The sequence below is a fragment of the Rosa rugosa genome, chromosome 1 (assembly GCF_958449725.1).
Source record: "Rosa rugosa chromosome 1, drRosRugo1.1, whole genome shotgun sequence".
Taxonomy (NCBI): Eukaryota; Viridiplantae; Streptophyta; class Magnoliopsida; order Rosales; family Rosaceae; genus Rosa; species Rosa rugosa.
The window spans coordinates 62,213,192-62,219,902 of NC_084820.1; the positions used below are offsets into that span (position 1 = coordinate 62,213,192).

Here is a 6,711-nt window from a genome sequence, read left to right on the forward strand (position 1 = left end):
TCTTGTTCATATCCATCCTCCTTAAAGAGGTCTCTACCGTGGGTAGGAGTTATTTTTGAGTTAGTAATCACACTACGTGTTGCACACGGTAAAATAAAACCAAGAAATAAATAGATAAGGAATCTCTACAAAGATGTCACCAAAAGTCAAAAACTCTTTTAATAATTTGGGAGACATTTACCCCGATAATATTTAAGCCATCAAAGCTTTTAATTATTTTATGTTGCGAACAAATACTAAACCATTTTATGTTATCCGATGTATGATCGATATTTAAACTTTGAAGGGCTTCAAGATAAGTGATCAATAGACATCTCCCACTTATTCTCCGGTGACAAGAACTTGCATAAGTTGTATGGAAACGGCATTCGGGGAATTTTAATTGAGTTCAGGGTTTTCAACGGATTTATATAGGTGGAATTTTCACGAAATTGTTTACTTCTAGGTATTCTTGCTGTCTTTGGTATTGCTCTAACTGAAGAACTGCCATAAAATTGAACTATAGGAAGGCCACCTAGCAAATAGGGTACATGTTTATTGAGGGGGGTGTATTCAATTCAGATTTTAAAAGATTTTGTTTGAGTTTTTATAATCCATGAATTTACTTAATCCACGGATTGTTTAAATTCTATATGGACTCTGATTGATTCTAATGGATTGATTTACTGGTATTTGTTTAGATTTTACAAGTCTTTATGATGTTTTTGGTAGGTTAATTTTTTTTTTCCTTCTTCTTTAAAAGCAATGGATGTATGGATCCAACTATAATATATATATATATATATATATATATATATATATATATATATATATATGACAATCTACCATTCTTTATGTTCTGTATAATGATTTATGAATAATAAGAGAAAACTAATCAACCAAAATGCATGTACGCGACACAAAAAGTAAAGTAGTAACACTACTAGAATTTTGTTCATAGACATCGGTTCTGGACCGATGTTAAACTAATTTTCGACCGATGTCTTAGTGGGTGTAGAGAAAAGTATAGACATCAGTATAAGCGCGTTTTCAACCGATGTCCCAGACAACAACCAACATCGATTCTAAAAAACAAATCGATGTATAATCGTTATAATCATCATATTTTTGTATGTTAGGTATGTCTAATTCTTCATATTTTCACATTTTATGCTTAAAAAAGTATATGTCGAACAATACCTACTTGAACATTTGCATCGATTTCTATTCCAGAAGTGATGTCCAGTACACTTGTAGACATCAGTTCCCATGAGTATTGTTTGTTCGTAAAACCGATGTTCACCTTTTGACCACACATCGGTTTGCTCCATTGTAGGTGATTTGTATGTTCATAATAGATTACGGTTTGGTGATTAGAAATCGATGTGCAGTAGTTTTGATTACATCGGTTTTGAGTTACAATTCGATATATTGATAATCATAGGACATCGATTTCATTTTTGATACTGATTTCTAATCTCTCAACTGACTTCGTTTTCCTTGGCATTACTGTTTTATTATGCTTTAATATACTTCACTTCATTTTGACAAGCATGATGTGAAAAGTTTGCATTTAGCTATTGCTGGGAAAAAAAGTGCATTTCTCATCATCCAAAATTAGGGGCTTTCCATTAATTTTCTTTCCAAATTCATGATTCAACATAATTCAGAAAATAAACCCCTAAACTTACAAAAGCTAGCTTGGAAACATATGAGCAACAATGTACAAAAGTTCCACACCAAGGTTTGCTTCAAAGCCAAAACTAGCTAGCCTTACTCAAAAAACATCTTGGCAGTCACAGTCCTACATCAAACTCTGTATATAATCAGCCACTTCAATGCACACCTCGTCAATTTGATTTTGGCTATATGATTTCCGCGTCTTTACCGCCCACTAGAAATATATAAACATGCAACACATAAGGCACAGTGATTGGGTAAACAAGCTAATGAAGATAATTAGTGTGGAAACCCTATGGACTATCTATAGAGGCCAACACTGGCAATATAAAGACTTGGAAGTAACTGGAACGTAAAACAGAAACAGAAACAAAATAATACCTTTTTTCAAATGCTTCTATAACATCAGAGACAGATTGGAGATTCTCCAAGGGTTCCCATGTATTAGCTATCTCTGGCCAGCCACGCCCGCACAAGCACAACACCAACAGGTTGATTCTTCGGATATTACTCTGACTCCTTTGTTAACTAATGTTGCTTCCACCTGATCAGCAGACTGACAGCTAGTTGACTCTAACGTTCTGCATACAAATTGCAGAAACAAGGTCATGTGTCACTTATCTGCAGCATACATCAAAATCCTACAAATGTAGATATTATTGATGAGCATCTGAACACAATCTAGACTGAAATCTGTCCAGCAACACTTGATAAAATAAGTACTCAAATAATCTGAAAATCATGTAGAATTTCCAATAAAAGGATCACATATAAACCTGGATAACAGGTGTTCAGCTTCCAACTCCGTCATAAATGCACTAATAAGTGCAAAGTTTGAAACTTTGATCTGTCAAGTTCAAGCAAAATAAACATTTACAAACCCTCAGACAAATATCAAGCAAAACCAAAAAAGAAAAAAGAGGCATTCAAAGCATAGCATAGCAGCACTGAGAACCATTGCTAAAGGCAAAAGCCTTATTATCATATACTTTAAATCTATCCCACTGACACGAGTGGCATTGTATAACATCCCTAATAGAAATGCATTTATAATACTATATGTTAGGTTACAACTGAATATACAGACACTATATAATGACAGGTGCGAGAACAGCAATGGAATCTTGTTCTTATGAATTGAAATCTAAGTTTCTGGATTTAATCAAGCAGATATTTGCCAACGTTTATTTCAAAGGAACAACACCTGCAAGGCTTTCTCTCAACAATATGATAGAGACGGCCAGGTGCATACAGCCTCCTTGGATCTTTAAGCATCTTCTTATCAGGTATACATGTGTCCCGCATACATCTTAGGCATAGTAGACACGGCAAACTGTAAAATAAATCCAACTTTCATAATACAGTGAAAATCTAGATACGTAAGGGCAGAAAAATGATGTCATCACTTAATTAAGTCTTGTTATACTAGTCTGCCCACTCCTAAAATTAAAGTCTCCATTAACCCCTTTCTCAGATTGAACAGTTTGATGGTGCAGTGACTAGTGATATATATTAGCAACACAAAATGATATTGTAAAGGGCATTTTAATTAGTTTCTATCTTGTTCTGCACTCTAGTATTATCTTTACTATCCATCAGCTCAAAGAAACAGTTGAAGACAGAGTATATATATATATAATATATATATATATATATATATATATATATATATATATATATATATATATATATATATATATAGAGAGAGAGAGAGAGTATCAGGGAGATAAACTGAATAAAACAACTATGGAAATTCATTATATAGAAAAGAAATAATGATGATCCTCTGAAAACTTAATAATACGACAACATATTTTGATTGTTTTAGATGCATGCAAGTAACTTGGCTATAAAAGTATAAAAATTAGAAACGATCAAATTCTACAAGAAAGATATGCAGTACGTATTCTATTCTAAGGAAAAACATAAAGATACCAACCTTGCTCCTTTTGATCCGCTTGCATAGATCGCACAACAGTGCCAATAATTCTTTTAAAGAAAATTCTAGCCTTTAATTTCTGCAACATATAAATTTAATGAGGCAAAACCAGGACTTGGGGTTTATAAACAATGCTAGTGACTAGAAAGTTATAGCATATACTAGTAGAAATTGAACCAAGGGACACAAGTACTAGAACTGTTGAACCAGAGGATAAAACATCCAGTCATAAACAAACAGTCCAATTAGTCTATGATTCGTGGTGCCTGAATACAAATCCTGACCAGAAGTGAATGCCAGAAAAAAAAAAACGATCGGAGTATCTAAAAATTCTTTCTATAAATTCATTACCATGATTTGTAAAATACAAGAACAGAAACTGAATAGCTAAAAATGAGTATCATACAACTAACATACCAATCTTCTCTGCTTGCCGCCACCATTTGACGCAAGTAGTCCGTCCACATGAGGATGATTATATGATCATTTCTGTCTCATTGTTTTGTATCTCACCTTTGTTTCTGTAGTTAATCAATGAATGATACATGAGCTACTTTAAAGCCAAATACCAACACTAAGGATTGAAACAAATTGGGAGGTGGCTAATAAACCCTCTGTCTATACAACACATGGATGAGATAAATAGATAAATTAAGTCTTTTGCCTTTTTTGCTTATGGTTGTCACTGCCATCTTTTCTTTCCCATCTTCCTTTCTTGGGTCCCTAGCATTAGATTATAACAAATCAATTAGCAACTTCTGGTCTCTGCCTACCAACATGAAGTATAATCATGAAGAAATAAGTACAAAAAGGAAGCTAAAGTATACCTGAGCACTGAGAGACTTAAGGCGGTCCTTATCTTTCTTGAATCCACGGCAACCAGGGTTGTTGTTACCCATTGCAGCTCTCGCAAGCTTAACTCTCTTGTTGGCTTCTTTAGTTGTTGCATCCAACAGATAATCAGCCACAACTCGCAGGTGAGGAGTAGGGGGCTTCTTGCTCAGAACCTTGTCACTTTTTAGAGGTGAGAATTTCATTCCTCAAATCCTGAGCTCGGGATTCTCTCACGGCAAGTTTTGTCACACTCTTTGAGACATCCTGCATAATTCACATTTTAGCATTAATGACCGTCCACCCTATCTTTCTATCATCCAATGCAATGTCAGAATTAGGAATCACAAGAGTGCAACTTAAACAAGGTGATTAAGACAATTAAAAAATAGTACAGGGGTTCAGAGCCAGCAGAAAATCCCAACTTCCGGACACCCAAATACACCCAGTCACCAGATCTCAAACAAAACACCTAAAACCCATCAACCCAACTATAAATCCATCCTTCACTCACTACCCAAAACCTAATTAAGCAAAATTCCATCAATTTTCTTCAACAATATTCCAAATAAACCAACAAAAACACATCAAAATCGCACCTTGATGAGGATTGTGTCGCCCCTAAAGAGCTAGCTAGAGCTTCTCCATGGTCTCAGGGTGGACAGTGACGACGGAGTTGTCATCGTTGATGGCTTCATCGACGACAAGGAGATTTACTGCCTTCTTCTGTTCGAGAATCGCAGTGCTGAAATTCCTCTTGGTCCCCATATTGCAACAATTTTAAAAGCAATCGCATCATAAATCAAAATCCCTAAAAAATAAAAATTTCAGAAAACCAAAAAAGTTAGGTCAAAATCGAAAAGAAGAGGAATTGGATCTGAGGGATATGAAAAGTAGAAAACTGGATTGAAGCAACAATAAATATAAAACAAATCCAAATTCAAAATTCAAATAGGAATGAGGCAAATTGACTCACACTGGCTTTTGGGAGGAGGAGCAATGATGGGCTTCTTCGCTTGGGCAACCTGGAAAGTCGGAAACAAAGTTAGAAAAGAGAGATTTGCCAATCGGAAAGAAATTACCAAATCACGGGAAGAGTTGAATAGGGTTTCGGGCGGAAGCAAAATCAACTTGAATCCCTCAACTAGAAGAAATCAAATTCGAAACCGGACCTGTTTAACAGCGGGCTCACCGGAGCAGTGTCATATTAGAAGAGAGACAAAATCAGTAATGGTGGTGGAGAGAAGAGAGAGAACATACGCTGGTGGTGGTCGGAGAAAAGGCTTGAGGTGGCTTAGGTCGGAGAATGAGCTCGAGGTCAGGACGAAGAACGAGCTCCAGGCTCTGAGCTGAGGTCGGGGCCCCGGGTCAGGTCGGAGAAGGAGCTGTGGTCGGGGGCGCGGGTCAGGTTAATTGGAGAAGGAGCTGAGGTCGGGAACGCGAAGAAGGAGGCAGTGAGAGTTTATCAATTAGGGTTCGAAAGTTTCAGACAAAATGACTAAGTGTTGGAGGAATTAAAATTTTGGACCCCGCGTTTCTCAAACTTTTTAACTTAGTCCCTCCGTGTTTTTTTCAAAATTTTTGAACGAAAGTTTACACATCGGTTAATTTAACGACCGATGTTTATAACCACAATAGAAATCGATATTTCATAAGCCGATGTTTATATGTTTTTTTTACATCGCGGGCAATTCCGACCGATTTAATAGTGGTGATGTAAATGAACAGATTTCTAGTAGTGTAAACTAATGACATGATTTATTTCATATCTAATTTACAAAAGAAAATGTGTGTATGTAACGGCCTATTCTGGCTTTAGATGGATATATGGCACGCTGCTTCTAGCTTGATTCAAAAAAAAAAAAAAACAGAAACATGTGTGTGTGTATCATCTTAACAATACCATTGAAAGTGAGCTTAATTAGCTAGAAGGATTAAGGCTTCCAAAGCTATAGTGATAAAAATTAAAAAAAAAAATTATTAGATGAAAGCAGAGGCAGAGGAGGATAGTGGGAAGATAGGTCTAAGACAAAATAGATGAGTGTCACCTATTGAGAGCTGCTTCTTCTTTCTTTCTTTTTTTGGTGAAGAGCTTCTTCATTTTTTGAGTGAGAAAGAATCCATCAAAATCTCTTGGGAAGTGGTTGGATTGTTTTTGAGTTTTGATATGTATAAAAAGCACTATAAAATCATTCAAAATCCAGCATTTAATGAAATCCTTAAAAATCCGTATACTTTTGAATATCTGCAGATTTGAATGGATAATTTTAAATCTTAATTGA

The 6,711-nt window shown here is 35.5% G+C and overlaps 3 long non-coding RNA genes across 3 annotated transcripts; all 3 read right to left on the minus strand.

The window, feature by feature from the left end:
* Positions 1–1,554: 1,554 nt before the first annotated feature.
* LOC133744021 (uncharacterized) lies at positions 1,555–4,256 on the minus strand. Its single transcript, XR_009863335.1, has 6 exons — positions 4,016–4,256; positions 3,599–3,677; positions 2,864–2,992; positions 2,436–2,506; positions 2,041–2,240; positions 1,555–1,873 (listed from the first exon to the last, which is right to left on the minus strand). It is a non-coding gene; the product is annotated as an uncharacterized LOC133744021 (long non-coding RNA).
* Positions 4,257–4,262: 6 nt separating this feature from the next.
* LOC133744027 (uncharacterized) lies at positions 4,263–5,175 on the minus strand. The gene is made up of 3 exons (XR_009863336.1): positions 5,029–5,175; positions 4,426–4,696; positions 4,263–4,321 (listed from the first exon to the last, which is right to left on the minus strand). It is a non-coding gene; the product is annotated as an uncharacterized LOC133744027 (long non-coding RNA).
* Positions 5,176–5,182: 7 nt separating this feature from the next.
* LOC133744031 (uncharacterized) lies at positions 5,183–6,088 on the minus strand. The gene is made up of 3 exons (XR_009863337.1): positions 5,690–6,088; positions 5,406–5,601; positions 5,183–5,240 (listed from the first exon to the last, which is right to left on the minus strand). It is a non-coding gene; the product is annotated as an uncharacterized LOC133744031 (long non-coding RNA).
* Between the last annotated feature and the right edge of the window lie 623 nt (positions 6,089–6,711).